This window comes from Prionailurus viverrinus, chromosome A3, assembly GCF_022837055.1.
Source record: "Prionailurus viverrinus isolate Anna chromosome A3, UM_Priviv_1.0, whole genome shotgun sequence".
NCBI lineage: Eukaryota > Metazoa > Chordata > Mammalia > Carnivora > Felidae > Prionailurus > Prionailurus viverrinus.
The window spans coordinates 82,217,877-82,239,583 of record NC_062563.1 but is presented as its reverse complement, the minus strand read 5'-3'; the positions used below and the strand labels follow the sequence as shown (position 1 = coordinate 82,239,583).

The 21,707-nt window shown below is 38.0% G+C and overlaps 1 protein-coding gene across 2 annotated transcripts in view; it reads left to right on the top strand.

The window, feature by feature from the left end:
• The first annotated feature begins 6,037 nt into the window (after positions 1–6,037).
• Positions 6,038–21,707, top strand: part of VPS54 (VPS54 subunit of GARP complex) — an 88,599-nt gene continuing 72,929 nt past the window's right edge. Inside the window, exon 1 of one of the 2 annotated variants that reach the window (XM_047852284.1) lies at positions 6,038–6,055. The gene's annotated coding sequence lies outside the window, so the exon portion shown is untranslated. Of the gene's footprint in view, positions 6,056–6,771; positions 6,915–21,707 lie in introns of those variants that run through there. The other variant, XM_047852282.1, reaches the window with a different exon arrangement.

Sequence of the window (21,707 nt, the reverse complement as noted above, 5' to 3'; positions counted from 1 at the left end):
AGGCAGGTGGGATCATTGCATTAAACACTACAGAACTCCAAGAAACATCATTCACACTGCGGTCTCTGAATGGTGCTTCCTATAACGAGCGGTGTATAGTGTAGTTAGGGGCCCTATAGGCAAGATGGCTTGGACCAGGGTGGATGCAATGTGAGTGGAAAAAAAATGTTCAGTCAAGATGTATTTTGAAGGTAGAACTAATAAGATTTGCTGACATAGTAGATATGGGATATGAAAGACTCAAGTATGATTTCAAGGTCATCCATTAATTTCATGAATTATTCATATTCATTATGCCAAATACCATTTACTAAGGGGAAGTAATTCACATTTCTTTTTTAATTCAGCAAGCATTTGTTGAAAGCCTATTACATAGTATATCATCCCAGATTCTGCAGGAATATTTTTTAAGGTACAATTGCAGCAACAACAGAAAATCCTGCTCTGGAAATATTGTAACTTAGTTTGTTAGACAAGGCCTCTATAGTTAAAAGAACCAAATAAAACAATGGAGGAACCAATACTGTATACAGCAACATAAGAAAAAATATGGCCATGGGATTAATAAAATGGTATGTGTATATGTGTGTGTGTCTACGTGTGTGTGTATGTGTGTGTGTGTATATATATATATATATATATATACATATAACTACATATAACTATATGTAACTACATATAACCGTAACTATGACTATAGCTGTATACACACACACACACACACACACACACACACACACACACATATAATTCGCCTCTAGGGAAACGGCCCAATTTGAAAATAATTTTACATTTGTCAGGATATGCCCATTTCTGATTGCTATACTCCTCTAATCTATTCAACAATGCTCACTATTTTCTGATAGTAACATGGCTCATGTGTTTCCTATTCAAAATGCGGGACTAGATATGCTGTGTAGTTGACTCCTGTTGCAGGAGGAAGGATATAAAAGGCTTCATGTGTAAGATAGGAATTACCTGTTTCATGTGCTCTTCTCTTGCTGATGTCTCTTGCTGTTGCATTGCTCATAGTTTGATTGAAAATTCACAATCTTACCTTGGCCCCTAGTTCCTATTTGTCCAATTTCTGACTTGTACATTTTCTTACCTTCTCACCACTAATCTTATTTGTGGCCCTTTGGCTTATGAGGATTTTTTAGATCTTGTGGTTTCTTGTGCCTCACCTCCTCCACCTCATTCAAAGCCATGTCTGGCCATGTTTCCTGTTCTGTGGTTTTCCTAAAAATAATGAGATAGTGAAAATTATGATAATGAGTATGATAGTTAACATTTTTAATATTGATTATGAGCTACACACTAAGCTATACTATTCAAGTACACTTAAATGTAATCCTCACAACACATCTATAATGTGGGTACTATCATTATCCCCGTAAGGAACTGAGCTTTAGAGAACTTAACATGCCTGACGTTACTCATCTGGAAGTGGCAGAGCTAGGAGGCAAACCCAGAACCTATGAATACTATTATGCTACAGTATGTCCTTTTGTACCATATGCATATTAAACATACAGAAGGAGAGAAAAGCCAATCCCAACAAAGTTCTCTATGTCTAATAATTATCTTTCTAATGTTATGGATTTATCATTTAAAAACTTTGCCCAGTTCAAGTTGGAGATAACATTTGTAATATAGTCCTATTTTAAAAGGCATTGATACTAGAGTTGGTTTTACATGGCCTTAGACCCAGGTACACACACACACACACACACACACACACACACACACTGGACACAAGCCAAAAAATTAGTCGTTGAAAGTAGAAATGCCAATGGGACTCAAAATAAAAAAGAGGGAAAAGGAAGAAAAGTAACAGTGCTTATTGAGCATTTCATGTTATCAGTTATTGCATTAAAATGCTTATTTAATTCTTACAACAACTCTGCTATTACCCTCATTTTACATGGGAGAAAAAAGGTGAAGAGGTTATTACTCCTATTTGGCAGATGAAGAAATAAAGGACTAGAAACTGAGATCAAAATCATAGCTGAAGTGTCAAAGCTGAGTTTAAAACCCAGAGTTAGCTGAATTCCAAAGCCTATGGAAATAGTTACTACAGGTGGAAGATAGATTCTAGGGTAACCATCATGATTTCTACCTCCTGGTACTTACATCTTTGTGTAATGCCCTCTCCCTGAGTGTGGGTAAGCCTTGTGACTTGCTTCTAAACAACAGAATGTGGCAAAGATGATAGAATATCACTTTCTTGCTAGCAAACTCATTTTAAAGAGTATAGAGACACTCTTCACTGCTTTGATGAAGTAAGCAGCCATATTGTGAAAATATACATGACAATGAACTGCAGGTGGAGCTGAAGGCAGCCTCCAGCCAGCAAGAAACTAGGGCTCTCAGTCCTACAACTGCAAGAAAAGGAATTCTGCTAACAATCTGAATGACCTTGAAAGCAGACTGTTCCCCAGTCAAGCTTCCAGATGAGAACATAGCCTGACTCATGCTTTAATTGAAGACTTATGAAGCAGAAGACCAAGCTAAGCTGTACTCAAACTACTGACTCACAGAAAATGTAACATAAAAAATATGTGTTATTTTAAACTGCTAAGTTTTGCTAATTTTTACACAGTAATAGAAAACTAATACACCACACTACCTTGCTTTTCCCTGTGCTTGCAGCACAGTAAATTCTTAGTAAATGGTAGTTGCTATTATTATGATAATCAAAATCGAAATTTGGAGTATCAGAGTCAAAGAAAAATGTAACAGGAAAATATAACAAAGTTAATTGTTTCCAATGTAATTATGTGACTGATTTAGGAGATACAAATGATGGTATGTCAAAAACTTGTATATTACTCCCAACAATTATTGAATGTATTCTTATCACATGAAATATAAAATTTCTAGTGGTGCTTATATCCACGCATAGTTTTAATGTCTTACACCATACTCAAAGTAAATTGGGAAGTTTCCTACATTAAGATAGTCCTACTAGATATGAAGACATAGTAAAACCTAGTTTAAGATTCCAGTAATATTGTTATAAATTGTGATTTTTAAACATCTAAAATTTAAAAAATGTTTATTTATTTTGGGAGAGAGAGAGAGAGCACATAAGTGAGGAAGGGGCAGAGAGGGAATCTGAAGCAGGCTCCAGTCTCTGAGCTGTCAGCACAGAACCCAACACAGGGCTCAAACCCACGCACAAACTGTGAGATCATGTTGGACTCAAACCCACGAACTGTGAGATCATGACCTGAGCTGAAGTCGGTTGCTCAACCAACTGAGCCACCCAGGTGCCCCTAAACATTATAACATTTTTAAATAATTTAAATATGATAGAGAAAATAATTCAGGGCATTCGATCAAAAACCTAAACCATAATGAAACAAACTACTATCAGCATAATATTTTCAGTTCATGAGTGCATGTGGATTTTGCTTACCAAGGATAAAATATATTAAACATATGATGTAATTATACATATTTAACTATAGAGTAGGTTAGAGGACTTGAATGGATTTCTATTTGATAGATTTAAGGTTTGCCATTGTGGGGAATAAAGAGAGGCTAGTGCTCATATCTAACTAAAATGCAAAATGATTTTTCTGATTGTTCCTTCTACCAATGCCCTCTTTCCCTTCTGTATTTATTTTGGCATGTGAATGTATAGTTTCTGGCAAACATGTCATTAAAAATGGTGTTCACTGATTGAATAGACATGTTAACCTCACTACTGCTACACACACAAATATGCACTGAACATATAGTTAACATAAACATAAGCCTTTTATAGGTGTTACAGCAATAGAAAATTTTCTCACTCTCCCTTTAATGAGAATATATGACCCTAATGAACATAATAACTATTCATAAACCTTTTTAAGAAAATTTTTTAAAATTTAAAATTTTATTTTAGAAAGAGAAAGAGAAAAATCTTGCAAGTGGGGGAGGGGGCAGAGGGAAAGAGGCAAAGGGAGAGAGAGAGAATCTTAAGCAGACTTCACACTCAGTGTAGAGCCAAACATGGGGCTCGATCCCACAACCCTGGGATCATGACCTGGGCCGAAATCAAGAGTCTGCTGCTCAACTGACTGAGCTACCCAGGAGCCTCCATAATTCTTAATGGGTTTAATAAATACTGTGCTAAATATAGTGTTAGTAATACAGCAGCTAAATCTTTCTTCATCTTTCGAGGGCAATCATGATTTCTATCAGGTTTTCTTAATTTTCTGTCATCTGTGTTTTCTGGAAATGAACACTAATAATGTGTCTATACACATTTATTATTTTTTTTTTGTTTATTTTTTTAGCATTTATTTATTCTTGAGAGAGAGAGAGAGAGAGAGAGAGAGAGAGAGACAGAGCATGTGCAGGGGAGGGGCAGAGAGAGAGGGAGACACAGACTCCAAAGCAGGCTCCAGGCTTGGAGCGGTCAGCACAGAGCCAGACATGGGGCTCAGACTCAGAGACCTTGAGATCATGACCTGAGCTGAAGTTGGATGCTTAACCGACTGAGCCACCCAGGCGCCCCTATACACATTTATGTGACTTGGCTTTTCTAATAATTGATTCAATGAAATCAATCATTTATAATGAATTGATTCAGTGAAATCATTTATTATGAATTGATTCAAGAGACAAGTGAATATATTAATTTGAAATTTATCTAACTTTAAATTACTGGTCCAGTTAACAGGTTATTTTCTTTTTGTTTTCATTTTTGGCAAAGTTTATCATCAGCATTTACTTTTCTGTTTAGATTCATGATTATGAATTGTTCTGTGGCAAGGTAAAAGTCTTGTTAGATCCCTAAAAGAACTTAAGGACAATACTCAATGTGTATTTTCTTCCTATGGCATGTTATCTACAGATGGATAATGAGGAAAGCAAACCAGTTTGTCTTGTTCCAGTGTCTGGGAGACAACTCACGATTATTATTTAATCCAAGTGCCATCATGAGCAGTTGGGAATCTTTTTTGGAACAAGGTGGAGTATAATCGCAAATATTTTTTAAAAGGCCAAACTGCCAGGTTTAAGGCAGCTTTTGAACTGTTGTTGACTTCCTGAAACAGGTTCAAAATATGGGAAATTGCTAAATCTATTTCTTAGTGTAATCTATGAATCGACTCTAGATTTAAACTGAAATTATTTTCCTCTCTGGCATTGGATGAAATTTGGTGAAGCTTTCCTTAATATTTAATAATAAAAACTCATCTGGTTTTATAGGAGATTGGGGATTTAGAAGGATTTATTACTTTCTAGTTAAACTTATTTCACATTGGGGATTGATTTCTTACTCTCTTTACAAAATTGTAGAGAACTGAATTTAGAAAAACATAAGGTAAGAATTTCCTCTTAACTATTTTTGTTGCATCCTTCTCTTTTTTCCTGTCTCCCCCAACTTTATCTATTTAGTGGGTTAAATATTTCACAAAGTTATTTTTGCAGTTTTCAAAGTGACTTCTTGGAAATGAAACTTGCATCGACTTTTTTCAATCCCCAACTGTAAGAGCTACATTTTCACTTTTCATTTGTTAAAACAGACTGTCTTATAAATGCCTGAAACTTTGGTAGATATTTTTAGGCAAGCAATAGTTTCAAACTGGAAAGAAATCCTCCTAACACTAAGACATAAACACAAATGACTGAGAGCCCTTTTTTCTCTTTTTAAAAATATTCTAAAGCATTTCCTTTCTTGCAGATTTTTTTTTTCTTTGATTAAAATCGCAAGTCCTCAGATACCAGGTTGAATTGCATTATTGTTAAGAATCCCAGTGAGAAGGTATTAACACACACGCACTTCCAGTATCTCAAAGAGCAGAAATAACCGGTTTAAATGCCAGAATAGTGTGATAGATGTCTGGTAGGAAGGCCAGGAACTAGGGGAAAACTTAAGAGAAGTACGCGGTGGGGGAGGCATCAATGGAGAGACAATGCGCTGTTTTCAGAGCCCAGAGTGTTGTGGCGGAGAGGATGACCTTTAACCTTTAAAGGACATTTATTTGGGAAACTCTGAACAGCGTTCACTTTGAGGGGGCGAAAGGCGAGGTGGAATGTTGTGGCAGTATCTACTTTAGTAGGTCCAGGGTGGTTTAGGGATGTTTGGAGTCGGTTGGTCCGGGGGTTGGGCGAGGGCCATGTTGAGGGAACGCGGGCCAGTCCCAGGGAAGGCGGAAGCCGGCACCTGGATGCTCCGGAGAACAACTCGGGTGGGGGAAGGGTCGTGGAGAAAAGTAGAGTTCAGCGTTGGTTTCTGTCTTCGCGTGTAGGACGATCAGAAGAGGCGCAGAGGAGCCGCGCGGGGTGTTTCCCGCTCCGGGGGAACGCCGGCTGCGCCCGCGGCGCCCGCGCCGTGGCCCCTCTCCCGAGGCGGCGAGCGCTCCCCCCGGCCCGGGCCGCGGCCCTCCCGCCCCGGCGGAGGCGCGCGGTGGATTGTGGGCTGGGGGCTGCGGCGGCCTCGCGGCGGCCTCCGGCGCTGTCTCCGGGACCTAGCCCGGCCGAGCCGGGCCGGCGGGGTGAGGGGAAGCAGTGGAGCAGGGAGCAGAAGCGCTAGGGCTAGTGGTCGCGGCGCGGCGGCGGTGGCGGCGGCGGCGGCTCCTCTGGAGGCCGGGGATGTGGGAGAGGCGGTGGCAGCAGCGGCGGAGGCGGCGCTGCGGACCCGGGGGAAACTGCTGGCTGACAGGACACCCGGGAGAGACGTGAGGGAGCCGCCGCTGCCGCCTCTCACCCGCGAGCGGAGCTGGGCTCGGGAGGGCGGCCCTGTGCTCCCCCGGCCGACGGGCCTGCCGGCGCGGGGCGGGGGCGGGAGGCCGGGCTCCGGCCCGGCGGGGCTCCGGGCGGCGGCGGCCGCGGAGCAGCCTCGGCGCGACGTGGAGGGCTGGAGGCGGCGGCGATGCACTAGGCCTCGCTCTGGGGCGGCTGCCCGGGACCCGCAGGTAGGTGTCGGGCCGGCCCCACTTGACCCCCCCGGCGCTTCGCGGCCCACCCTCACCCCGACCTCCTGTGGAGAGAGGGCCTGAGACCCCACCCCCTGTGCCACCTCCCCGGCCCGAAGCGGACGGAGTTTCGGTCACAACTGACGGGCGCTGAAGCTTCCATTCTCTTCTCCGCCACCACCTCCTCTTCCTTTTCGCTCCCGCTCTGGGATCGGGGCGGTAGCTGCTCTCCCCACTTCAGTCGGCGGCCGCAAACGCCGCTGTCCCCCCTCTCGCCCCTCTCTGGGATCCGGGCTTTGGAACTTCATCACCCTCCTTAGATGCTGCCCCGAAACTTTCCCTTTCTTTTCCCAGTAGGGCCTTTCAGCCTCCTTTTGAGCCTACTGGAGTAATTTAAATATTAAAAAATTGTTTTTCTTCCTGGGGAAGGCTTCCTGGGGAAGGGTATCCCCCTTCCCCCATTAACTCGGTGTTTTGCAGTTTGGCGATTTAGCTCGCAGTAGTTTGTTCAGTAATTAATTTTCTTCAGTTCTGCTTCTTAACATCTGTGCATTGATACAAAAGCAGGCCTCCCCTGCCCTCCCATCGTTGACAAGGGAACTTTTGGCTGTACATTATAATTAACTACTTGGTCCATGTGTTGTGAGTTCAGGACGATATTTTTAGAATTTTGACTGACCTGGGGTTGCAAGTTTTGTTTTGTGTTAACTCGCCTTTAACCAGCTTTATTTTTTGTCCTTTATTGAGTGAGGCCCTCCTTACTTTCGAATAATTAAATTGTTTGCACTGTTTGTTTTTTTGTTTCTAATTGGCTCTATTTCTGATTGTCAAACCCCAGGGCGATCAATAGTAAATGATTACAAGGCAGATGATACCATGATATAGTATGCTGAGGAATGCGTTATTGTGGTTAACTTAAACTGCAGATTTTGATGGACATTCGAGTTGACTTTTATAAATCTGATAGTTCTAATTGGAAAAGTACTTTGAGAGCCTTGATGATTTCTAAGCAGTTTTGATGGAACAGATGGAATGATTGGGATTTGACTATATTTGTATTGCAGTCAGAGTCTGATTTCCTAGAAATGAGTATTACTTGATGGTTCATAGTGGTCATCATTGCTCATGATAGGTTTTGGTAAGAATGATCGATATGTGCAAATTTTGGGTGGTTGATAGTTGTGGTTTGGGGGATTAAATGTTTGCAGTTTTATTGTGATTTGGCTATTTTAAAATTATAATCTGGTAACTTAAGAATTACTACACTATGAGGATAGACCTTACAGTTGGAGATCATTTTTAAAAGAAGTGAAAAATGTATTGATTTTCTTTGTAAAGAACGTATCACAGAACTGTAAAGACTTCACATTTTGTTGATGATATTTATATATTTTGTTTTTGTTACTTAGCATTTGGCTTTCTGAAATGTTTTCATTGTTTTTAAATTATCCAAAGTTTACTAGAAAAAGATTAAATTTTCATGTTTTTCTGGAAAAGTTAAAATTTATTTCTGGGTAGGTATTAAGTTTTTATGTCAGAATTAAAATCAAATGTAACTCATGAAATGGCAAACTTCGCAGAATTTGTTCTTAATCACGTTCCTTTTTCTATCCATAAAAGTTGATTAAAATTCCTTTTTCCTGCTTCTAGCCTTTTACATCTTTGAGTAACACTCATTTAAAGGATGAAATTAAATGATTTATAGTATATTTACAGAGTTGTGAAACCATCATCATAATAAATTTTAGAACATTTTCATCACCCCAGAAAGAAACCTGGTCATTAACAATACTCCCCATTCCTCCTACCCCACCCCCAGACCTAGGCAACCACTAATCTTTCCATCTCAATATTTGCCTATTGTGATTCATTCATATAAGTAGGTTTTTGAAGTTTTTCTCTGAAAATCAACTTACATATTTAAAATATTTTGAGTCCGAGAATAAGCAGCTGATCACTGGTGTTAATAACTGATGTTCTAAACAACTATTTGGTTGTATTCAGCATGAAGTATGGAGAAAGATTGGGGTGCCTAGGTGGTTCAGACGGTTGAGCATCTGACTCTTGATTTCCACTTGGGTCTTGATCCCAGGATGGTGGAGTCAAGCCTCACTTCCCCTCAGTTGGGGAGTCTCTCCCTCTGCCTCCTTCCTCTGCTGTCTTGCTCACATGTGCTCTCTCTTGCTCTTTCTCAAAAACAAATTAAGATTAACAAGCCTGGTTGGAGGCCTTCTTTTTCAAAGACCTGGGGCCCTAACATCTAAACTAATGGTTCTCAAAAGAGGGTAAATTTACCCTCCAAGGGACATTTGGCAGTGTCTGGAAATGTTTTTCATTGTCACAACTGAAGGTGTGGTGCCATTGGCATATAGCCAGGAATGTTGCTAAATTTATAAATGCACAGGATACATCCTATGTTATCCTGCACACCCCTCTCTCCCAACAAAGAACAAAGAATAGCCACCCAAATGTCAGTAATGTTTTAAACCTGTGGTTTGTATTTTTCTGGCTAGTGTTCTCAACTCCTGCCAGGTGGGAAAATAACTCTCACTGGGTATATTAGATTAGCCCTTTAGGTCCTCAAGCAACTCTCTCTTTGCAGTTGAGGGCATATGAGGGAAAAATAAAAGGACATCTAACTATGACACAGTGCAGATATTCTTTAGTAAAAATTAGTAATTAGAAATAATCAGAATTAGATATTCTACAGTAAAAAATTTTTTACTGGAAATGGCAGATTTGTTTTACTGCAGATCTGAACTATTATGTTTTGAATTGTTCGTTACTGGTGCATAAGTTTTTGAGGGGTAGATTGGGCCCAGGTTGTGGAGTTTTTGAACGTGATAAACTTGATATATACCACTATCAAAGAATACATAAGGAGAGTGACCTATCGTATCTGAATTTTAGAAACATGATTCTAAAATTGAGTGAGGTTAGAACCAAAGAAGCTTTTGCTAGGAGATTCTCACAGCAGTCTAATCTGCAAATAAAATCCTGAACTAGATTACTCGCAATTAGAATGGAGAGCAAGGGATGGATGTGTGATGAATTTTGGAGGTAGAATCCATAGGACAGTCCACACTGGTATAGAAATTAAAGAATGTAGAGAGGTCAGGGAGTCAAGTTGGCTGTAGGGTTTCTAGTTTAGGAAACATAGATTATTGTGCCATTAACGGAGCTAGAGAAGGAATAAACTTTTGGCAGGTGGTGGCAGATAAAGATGGCATAAATAATAAATTTAAGTTTGGGCTATATTGAATTTTAGGTATCTTTGAGACTTGTAGGTGAAGATGCCTAGTAGGCAGTTAGAAATGTGGGTGTGGGACACTGAAAAGAGCTTATAACTGGAGAAAGATCTGAAATCTGTCTAGTTTTCTCTATCTCCACTACCATTATCGGAGTTCAGGCTATGGGCATCTCTCAGTGAGATTAAGCAAGTTTCCTATCTGGACTCTTCTAGTCTTAGTCTTCTCCATTGCATTCTCTGTGCTATAATCAGTGATTTTTCTGAAGGGAAAATCTGATTATATCATTTCTCATCATAAATTATTTCTGTGACTTTTATTCTCATGATAAAATCCATATTCCTTATTCTTTTAATAGATTTGTAATTTCATTTAAGTTATTTTCCCAACTTACCTCTCTAGCCTTGTGACTCTCCCCTATTCCCTCCTCCCCCTGAATATATAATTTTCTCAGACATGTTGAATTATTTCCGGTTTCTGGCAGAAGGCTTCTTTTCCTGTCCAAGCCTTTGCAACATACTATTCCCTATTCCTGGAGTATTCTCCTTTTCTCATACTTCCTCCCCTCCGTTTATTTGGTCACTTCTACTTATCTTCACTTCTTTGTAAACTTTCATTGATTCATTATTTTTTATTATTATTGAAAAATTTTAAACCTGCAGAAAAGTCAAGAATACTGAACACCTACACACACATACATAAACACTCGCCGCCCCCCCCCCAATTTCTTTTGCCAAGTCTGAAAGTAGGCTGTAGATTTCATTACATTTCACCCCTAAATACTTAAGCATGCATCTCCCAATTACAGGGACATTCCCCTATATGATCACAATGCTGTTATGATACCTAAAAATATCAACACTCAACAAGCTTATTAAACATACAGTCCATACCTAAATTTCTCCATTTGTCCCAAAATTTTTTATAGCTGTTTTTTTCTCTACACTATTACAAGATTCAGTTAAGGTTCATGTATTGCATTTGGCTGGTATGTCTCTTTAGTCTCCTCCAATCCAGACTAGGCCCAGTGCCTCCCTCTTCTTTTTTGGTTTATCCTTTGAAAAATAGAGGCATTTGTGCTCGAGTTTATTCCATATTCTGAATTACTCTGTTTCTTCATGATTAGATTCTGGTCAGATATTTCTGGCAAGAATACCACACAGATGATAGGTATTCCTACCACTTTATCACATCAGGAGGCACATAATGGTAGTCTGTCCCCCTGTTGGTGATTCCAGCTTTGATCATTTGGTAAGGGTAGGAACTGACAGATCTCTCTATTATTTTTTTAATAAATAACTGATAGGGTGATACTTCATGGCTATGTAAATGTCCTTTTCCTAACATCCTTTTAAACCAATGGTTTTATCATCCATTAATGATCCTTCCTTGAGTCAATCATTGCATTTGAGGATTACAAATGGTGATTTTTCTATTTCTGTAATTCTGTCTGCATTTATTACTTTTATTGGCTTTTGAGGGCAGTGAGGTCAGATTTGATGAAGACTGAATATAGGCAATTGAATTTAGAAATCAGGTCATTCCTCACCATTTCCAGAGCAGTGAGTGGTAAAGATGGAAGATTGTGCAGGAGGTAGACCCAAGAGAGAATAGAGGTTTGCCAATGAAGGGGAGGCAAGAAGTAGCTCAAGGAGATAGAGCTGAGGGAAAAAACTTTAATTTAGCTCTTGAACTTTTGTTTTTTTTTGATGGGCTGATGAGATAGGAGAGTCAGGGAATAATTAATACAACAGGGCTGGGATGAAGTGGGAAGAGGTGAAATCAAGAACAGTTGGTTGGAGAATTAACTCTGGACAAGAGTACACACCTGTATTGTCTATCAGAAGTTAGGAGTTGTGAGAATTAGGTACATTTGAATGTGGAGGGTAGAAGTCCTATCTGAGGCTTTTTTTTTTTTTTTTGGTATGAAGTAAAAAAATTACTTTTTAAGCATGAGATACATGCAGGTAGGTAAACTAAGGGATATGAAGAGAGTGATGAAAGTTTTTTATAAATACTGTGGGCGTTGGGGAAGATCAGTGTTTCAGTATAAATAAGTGAAAGGACTGCTGAGCAGGGTCATATCTGAGATTGGAGTTTATACATTTATAATCTGCATGTTTTATCTAAATTTTCTCCACTGTTTTGCAGCCAGGAACAAAGCAAAGATAGATTGAAGATGAATGAGGGAGGAGAGAATTAAATCTGCAAGGGACACTGTTGAAGTAATTGACAGGGGATAAATCCAAGTCATTTTTGTTCCTTTTAAGGATATATTAATATATAATTTCTTCTAACAGATATTTTTAAGGTAGGGTAAATTATACAGATTTTATTTTCAATTTACTCTTCTTGTGTAGGCATTTTAATATGTCTTATGGTTTACACATTTAAGATATATGCATTACCCAGTAACTTTAAATTAGTGATTTTTTTAAAATTTTTTTTTTTTTTTCAAAGTTTATTTATTTTTGGGACAGAGAGAGACAGAGCATGAACGGGGGAGGGGCAGAGAGAGAGGGAGACACAGAATCGGAAACAGGCTCCAGGCTCTGAGCCATCAGCCCAGAGCCTGACGCGGGGCTCGAACTCCCGGACCGCGAGATCGTGACCTGGCTGAAGTCGGACGCTTAACCGACTGCGCCACCCAGGCGCCCCTAAATTAGTGATTTTAGAATTTATTTGCTAATCTTTGGCTGAGACACCAAGAACAGAATACCAACATTTTAATCTGATTCACTTTGACAAAAATTTCACTAGTAATATAGTCATATCAATGGCCCAAAGGAGTAAAATAAGGCATCTAAGTTATATTTGGTTCCCACTGAATTTTTTACATGCTAGAGGCAGATTTTATCACAGTACAGTTTTATCATTCAATTCCGGCCTGTGATGCTTAGTTAGTTTCAGTGGCTGCCCTATTAAGTTTTTTGGTGAATGTGCGAGGGAAAAAAGACATTGCTTTCATTTTGAGTAACATCTAGACTTAAAAAATATATATAGTGTTTTGAGGATATTTATGATTTTTATTCCAGATAAGGATGTCATACATGAAATATCACTTATTTTTAAATATTTAAATTTAATATTACAAATAGTTATAGTTTTTATCGTTGTAGCCATGATTATCTCTTATTGTTCCTTCTTGTCACTAGATCGAAAGTAAATGAGGAACATAAGGAAGCACATGTATTCGGTTTCCTCCAAGACACGGCCTTATAAATGTCAAATGGGAATATAAGGAAAAAGCAGATTAGTGCAACTTTGTTCTTATTTTCTGGGTTCACTTTAGCTTCTTCCATGCTCCTTTAATACCCAAAATGAGTAGACAAGTACTTATTTATGAGGGAGCCTTAATTTGTTAATTATTTCTTGAAAGCCCACATCTTTCTGTTTAAATTTTAGCTTTATTGTTGAGATTGTTGTGGTTAAAAAATTTTAAGTACTTTAAAAAACTATGATTAAACTAGATTTGGTCAGGTGACGAATCGTATACTTAAATAGTGTAGAAGTATATTGTCATTTGTGTCTAGGTTGTATGAAAGAAGACTATCTATAACATTTACCAGAAATTGGCTCCTAAAATTCCAAAAGCGTTGTGGAAAATATTTCTTAGAATGTGAGATATTTGAGATATTTTAGATTACTATGATTTAAAAAATAGTCTGTACTGATTTCTGTCATTGATCTTTGGTAGGACATTACAGTATTTTTTTTTTCCTTGTTTGTGTCAGTACATCTAAATTTAGGGAAATCAAGTTTGCTTTTAGAAAAAATAGGATTGAGTATAGATTTTTTTTCTTTTTTACTAAACTCAAACCCAAAATTGTATCACAAAATACTACCTCTGTCCAGCTCCAGTGTAAAAAAACTTCCCACTATATCTTCTCAAATTACAAATAGACATTTTATAAACGTTCATTAATAAGTTCATTTATTACTTAGAATTCACAACACATTTCTTGTTGAAAGTGTTGAACTGATGGCCTATAGTAGATTACGTATCCCAAGTTGCAGCTCCAGAATTATCCCTTTGCTAAGAAAAATATAGTGAATTATATGATGAAAATGTGTCTTTTTCCTTCAGGAATTGTTTTCTAGTAGTGCCAGTTTTATAAAGTTCTTTGAACCTAAAACTGCTGTAAAAAGTCAAGCCTTTAAAAAAATGTTATCACAAACAGATGTTAACTATTGCTGTCATTTTTAATATAAGATGGATATAAATATTTGTTAGTGTAAGTAATTTTTATTGGATCAATATTGATAAGATAAGGAAAAAAAGAAGAAAGTACTGGGTGCATGAAATAGATGAGAGGCAGTAGTGAAAGAATTTAGGTTTTGTTTGTTTTGTTTTTGGAGAAGCAGTATGGTTTAGAGATAGAGGCATGGAATTTAGAATCAGATCTGAGTGCAAATCCCATATTCACAATTAACTAGCTAAATGGACTGAAACCAATTATTATTGAACCTGTTTCTTCATCCACATAATGGGTATTCATTCATTCACTGATTCATTTCAGACGTGTTTTTCTAGCAAGCAGTTATGGACTATACAATGTCTAGTCAAATAGTAGTGATAATATAATTCTTACTTTCTTTCCATTGCTTCCCTCTCCCTTCTTTCATTGATAACTAGTGGGGGAGAGAGGCATTCCAGGTTTGCCCAAGTCCCAGCTGATTCTGCTCCTCCCACCTCTGCTTAAGGGCATTAGGTAGAGGAGTAGGATGTAGTGCAATTTTTCTGGATCAGCTTGCTCATTTTCTGTTGCCTGACAAAGTCCTGCCTTTCTCAAGGTGGGGCATAGTGTAAAGTGCCTCATAGTCCCTGGGAGTGATTTTTGTCTCTGCCTTCACTGCCACACCCCAAATCCCTGTGTTTATCTAACTCTTCTTTCTCCCTCCATCTTCTTGGCCCTAGTACCTTTTCCTGTTCCTTTTTAATCTCACCCTTCAGTTGGTTTCTTGCTGTTTGCCTACATATATGCTCAGGTCTCTGGGACCTAAAAAAATTCTTGCTCAACATTTAGTTTGTTTTCTTTCACCACCAAAAAGATGTTAATCTTGTTGCCTTTAGTACTTCATTACTTACTTAACCTTTTGTGGTATGGCATCTGCCCCAACCACTGTCCTAATATTATTCTAATTCAGTATCCTTTCTTTCTGAAAATTTTTTAATGTTTATTTACTTTTGAGAGAGAGAGAGAGAGACAGAGCTTGAGCGGGGGAGGGGCAGAGAGAGAGAGGGAGACAGAATCTGAAGCAGGCTCCAGGCTCTGAGATGTCAGTACAGAGCCCCATGTGGGGCTCAAATCCACGAACTGTGAGAGCATCACCTGAGCCCAAGTCGGTCGCTCAAGCTCAACTGACTGAGCCACCCAGGCACCCCTAATTCAGTATCCTTTCTGAAGTTAGTAACCTTGACCTCTCTCTCTGCATCATGTTGACACTACTGTTCACACTTTGCTATTGGACACTTCTCCCTTGTTTCTGTAAGGATGGTATTTCTGATTGCTTTCTTCCTTTCCTGATAAATGTATTTGGTCTACCCCTTTCTACCCATTTCTCTGAGCTCTCATTAGCCATCTTTTTTTTTTTTTTTGTACTTTGTGATATTACTTTCCTATGACTAGAAGTATTTTCTCTTACTCCTGTAATGTAATTGAATTGGAGACAGCAATGGAAAATTCATGGAGGCAGGGTTCTGTACACTACATGAAAGAATTTTCTTCCTAAAGCAATCATAATTATTTTACAGTAATAATCTGCTTTTGAAGTAGTCGCTTCTCCACTATTGAAGGTTTTCAAGTGAAGGCAAGACCCCATGTAGAAAAGATTCCTATATTAGGTAAAAGTTGAGCTAGATGGTCTTTCAAAGTCCCCTCCAACTCAGAGATTGTAATTTTTATCTCATCCACTCTACTCCCATAGATTCAACTTTGACCTTTATTCAGATGTCTTCTAAATCATTATTTCTAGCCTCTCTGCCTTCTCTCCCTCATCTTTCCTCTCTTGCACAGTTTTTGTCATCAAACTTGTTGCTTCTGTTCTAGGCCACACCTTTTCTAGTTTCAACATCATTTTCCAATATTATTTTTTCTCTCTTTTTACTAGCATAGCTTTGAGGATCACTGTTCTATTGATTAGTTTAGTTATTGTTTACTTTTCTGATAGTAAATTATATCTGCTTATATTATTTTGCTGCCTCCTCTCCCCCTAAACTAGGGACACTCAAGCAAAGGACACCAATAGAGGAGGCTCAGGTTCCTAAAGTTTAAATTGATTATAAAACTTTGTATGACACAGTCCAAATATTAATACTTAAGATGTTTGTAATAATAAATAGTAGTAAAGTTGTTTATTGAATGTCTACTGTGTGCCAAGTATTGTGCCATGAGCTTACATAGGTTATGTAAGTTATATTCCATTTAAATTTTATAACATTGCTATGTGGAAGATACTGTTGCTGTTCCATTTTAAAAATGAGAAAACTAAGGTCACACAACTAATAAGTGATAGATACCTAACTCACTTTATGGCCAGTTTTCTTAAGTATATTATATATACTATGTTTCAAGAATGTAGAGAATCTAGAATAAAATTTTAGAAAGTCACATAATGTATGCAAAGAAGAGAATGTATTTTTGATTTTGTATGTTTTTAGATTGTTGAAATGAATATGAACTTATATGAGACATTGTTAGCGGCTTATTTGTGCTTATTACTTCTTTATCCATGATATTGTTCATTCATTCATTGAATATTCATGCATTTTACTGATTGCCTAGACTCTGCTGAGTGTGGCATAGGAAGGTGAATGAAACAAGTTTTCAGTATTGTGGGGGAGACAAAATTAACAGGTAAATAATCGGTTGTAATTGGAGCAAGTACTAAAAAGATCACGCTATAATGCTAGTGATCGAGAATAATGGAGTGTGTGTGTGTGTGTGTGTGTGTGTGGATGGGGGAAGAGAAGGGAGAGGATGTGCTTAGATACAGTGGTCAGGAAAGGCTTATTATAATAACCACTGTTAATGTTTTGTTGTATACCTTTTTATACATTATGTGTATGTAGAGAGAGTTATGTAAAGTTTTTATATCAAATGTGATTATATATTCTGTTTTGTAATCTCATAATTAAGTCTCTTGAAACAATAGCCATTGTTTTTTAATTTCCCCTCCTGTTCCACTCCAGCTTCTGCAGTCTGGCTTCTGTGCCCACTGTTGAACTTGACATTGTTTCTGATGTAACTGGTCACTGCCTAATTGCCAAATCTAAATGATGGTTTTTCCCCCCTTATTTATTTGTGAATTCTCAATTGATATTTCTCCCACCTTCTTGGATGTTCCTTCTTTATCACAAGCTTTCCTTTATATCTTTCTTTCTTCGGAAATGTTCAAGTCCTCTTAGGTTCTGTACTTGGCCCTCCTTACTGATATCTTATAGAGTGATGGATTTAACACCAGTGTCTTTAAGTCTGTAATGACTCACTAGTCTTGTGGATCAAGTCCAAAATCCTTTGTAAGGTTTCACCCAGCCTAAGGATTCTTCATTTTTTTAATAGAAGGAAAAAAGAAATGAACCTTTATTAATACTTATTGTAAGAATTGATATTAGCACCTTCAGTCAGTTCATATGTTCATTTATCTTATGATCATCTTTATTTTAACTCAGTGGTTATCACTTGGGGTGATTTTGTTTTCTCCCTTCTTTTCTCCACCTCAGCATATTTGGCTTTGTCTAGACACATTTTTGGTTGTCATAACTGTATATGTGGCAGGGGAGGGTACTATTGACAGCAAGTGAATAGAGGCCAAGAATACATCTAAAGATCCTAAAATGCATAGACGGAAAACACCCAATAACAAAGAATTACTCAGCTCAAAATGTCAATAGTGCCATGGTCAAAAGAAACCTGCTTTAACTGGATTTTAAGTGTTTCCTTTAATTATGAATGTAGATAACCCTTCATAGGGATATTAGCACTGCCTGTAACTTTGTCACTAGTAGAAATTTCAAATATTTTCATGTCACATTAATGTGTTGCAGATACCTTGAAATATTTAAGCTCAATTATTGCTTAGAAATTAAGATAGATTTGCATTAAGTGAGAAGCAAAAAATTACTATATTACATTTTAAAAAGTTTATCTCAGTATAGTTGTCCATTGTAATCTAATGTATTTTATGCATTATAAACTAAATTATTCTGGGAAGGTGTCTGTAGACTTCACCAGACTGCCAAGGAATCCATAGGATAGAAAAGCTTAACTCCTGGTGCAGAGGCTTAAATATTTTTGGTGAGAATGCTTCAGAGGTGATGATGTTTATTTTATATTGTCATTTCATGACTCATAATATTAAGTTGTCATACTATTGTCAATGATGCCAAGTTTGATGACTTAGTTAAGGTAGTGACAACCAGATTTTAAAGATACATTTTCCTCTTTGCATTGCTTAGTAATCTGTGGGGTAATACTTTGGCACAAGATGAGTGTTCTGAATCTGAACAACCTTTCACCTAGTAGCTTTAGCATACATCGATGATTATTGCCTGAATTGGTTTATACCTTAGGGTTACAACTAATTCAGTTCTTCCTTCTACATTTATTACTGGCTTTGTTCTGTAAAGAAGAGATTTCCTTTCCTCATCCCACTCCACCCACTTTTCCTCATGTCTTTTTCTTCCCCTAAGTATCACTGTATATTCATTAATTTTTATTTAGCCAATATGTTACACTCAAGTAAGTTTCTTTTCCTTTTTTTTTTTTTTTTTTTTTTTGGAGTGCTCAAATTGTCCCGCAAGTGGCATTTGAGCACCCTTTTTACTTGGTCCTTTGTCCTTTTGACAGATCCTTCTGGTCTTTGAGCATTTACTTGCTTTCTGACGCAAGAGTTCTCAGGATCAACTTTTTTTTTTTCCCCCTGTGCTCCAGGTCTGAACTCAGATATTTCTTCAGTGAACCGTGGTTTCTTTGTGAAGATGGTATAGTTTTCACTTATTACTTGAAAGTAGAGCATACCTGTGAAATCTTTTGTAAAACTGAAATAGTGTAAAGCAGAGAAACACTTACCATTAATTTTTATGGGAAAATGTTTGAACGTTCCCAGACCCCAAAAATGACATGTTTTAGGCTTCTCCTATTTCTTTTTTTTTTTTTTTTTTAAATTTTTTTTTCAACGTTTATTTATTTTTGGGACAGAGAGAGACAGAGCATGAACGGGGGAGGGGCAGAGAGAGAGGGAGACACAGAATCGGAAACAGGCTCCAGGCTCTGAGCCATCAGCCCCAGAGCCTGACGCGGGGCTCGAACTCACGGACTGTGAGATCGTGACCTGGCTGAAGTCGGACGCTTAACCGACTGCGCCACCCAGGCGCCCCAGGCTTCTCCTATTTCTTAAGACACGTATTACCAATGGTTGCCTAGAATAAATTGAGAAAAAGCACAGATACTAAGATACACGGTTCAAAGCTACGGTAGCTTGTTTGTGAGGTGCTGAGTGTAATTTCAGGGAGGTAGTTTGGCAGTGCTACACTTGCTGCTTTGGGTGTGTCCTGCCTCTGTGATGGCTTGCTGCAAACGCTGAATGCGGTTTTTGCCTCTCACCTTTTTAAAGAAAAGCAAAAATCCTCTTTGGATTTCTTTTGGTTAGTGAAAACAGGTGCTAATGTAGGTCTTTAGTAAAAGCAGACTGGCATAATGCAAACTTTGGAAAAACAGTGTGTACCTACATTTAGAAACCAGTCCGAGCCCTTTGTATGCTTGGTGCTTCTGGAGTGACGTTGTTTTAGGAACTTTTAATAGAAGCTTTTAACCTAACTTGTAACATAAAAAGATACTTTGAGCTATAAAAGAAAGACAATCATGTTTCTTTTTTTTTTAATATGAAATTTATTGTCAAATTAGTTTCCATACTACACCCAGTGCTCATCGCAACAGGTGCCCTCCTCATGCCCATCACCCACTTTCCCCTCCTTCCACCCCCCCCATCAACCCTCAGTTTATTCTCAGTTTTTAAGAGTCTCTTCTGGTTTGCCTCCTTCCCTCTCTGTAACTTTTCTTTTCCCCTTCCCCTCCCCCATGGTCTTCTGTTAAGTTTCTCAGGATCCACATAAGAGTGAAAATATATGGTATCTGTCTTTCTCTCTATGACTTGTTTCACTTAGCATAACACTCTCCAGTTCCATCCACGTTGCTACAAAAGGCCATATTTTATTCTTTCTCATTGCCACGTAGTATTCCACTGTGTATATAAACCACAACTTCTTTATCCATTCATCACTTGATGGGCATTTAGGCTCTTTCCATAATTTGGGTATTATTGAAAGTGCTGCTGTAAACATTGGGGTACAAGTGCCCCTATGCATCAGCACTCCTGTACACATGTTTCTGATCTTACTCATCCTTACAGATTCTTTTGGAATGAATGAGACTGTTTCTTTCCTTATCAACTCATACCCATGCTCTTATCTATTCACTTAAGGATTATCAGTAGCTGTCTAACTAACATCTCTCTTCTGATCTGTTCTACATATTACCCATTTAATCCATCTCTAAAGTATTTATTATATATCTATCTGTGTGCCAGGATTTTTGTTAGGCACATAGAATACACAGGAAAATGGAAACATCAAGAGGTTCATAGTCTAATAGAGAAGACCTATATAAAGACCAAATTTTCAGTATGGTTGTTGCAAAAATAGAAATACATAAAGGGTGACTTAAGTGTGAGAAACCGAAGAAGGCTTCAAGAGAATATAATAGTTGAGTATGGTATTGATATAATTATGAAAAGATGATTGTGTAAAGAATGGTGGAGTGATTTACAGATTCTCATTGTAGGTGACCGCTGATTAAATGCCAAATTTGTTTCTAGATGTAAAGTGGAAGTATTAGAAATCAGAGGTTACCTGCATTTAGTGCATAGAGCTTTCTTTTTCCCTGTATTCTGTGTTTTTTGTTATTGTTTTTGCTAGTTTTTTTTTTTTTTTTTTTTTTTTTTTTCTGGATAGACAAACTATTCTTAGGTTACACTGAAACTTTCTTACTAGGATGCCTCATCATTTCTGTTCTTTAGCTTTTCAATGAAAGATTATTTTTTTTGCTGAAGTTGTTTGGTTTAGAGGCCACAGGGATTTGGTGTATTTGTTTATGCATCCATGCCTTATGAATAAATCCACAATATTTTATTACTAGTGATTGCACATACTAAGTATCTGCATCATACTTATGTGGCCATTAATACAACGTTTGGTTCTTACTGTGGGGAAATCTTAATAAACTCAGGATGATTGAAAGAAATGGAGAGACAAATGGTTTGAAATTGGGACTCCCCTGTATAGGCAGTACCCTAATTTTACATACTCTCTTTATAGTTAGAGATGTTCCCCCATTTCATAAGAAGAATTAGAAGTGTAGGAAAACAAACAAAACCTACATATGTGTCCCAGTTCAGAATCTTTAAAGAGTAAATAAGGTACCACTCTCCCACCACCTCAGATACTGAAATAACTTATAGGAGTCTAGAAATTTTTTCTAGACTAGTT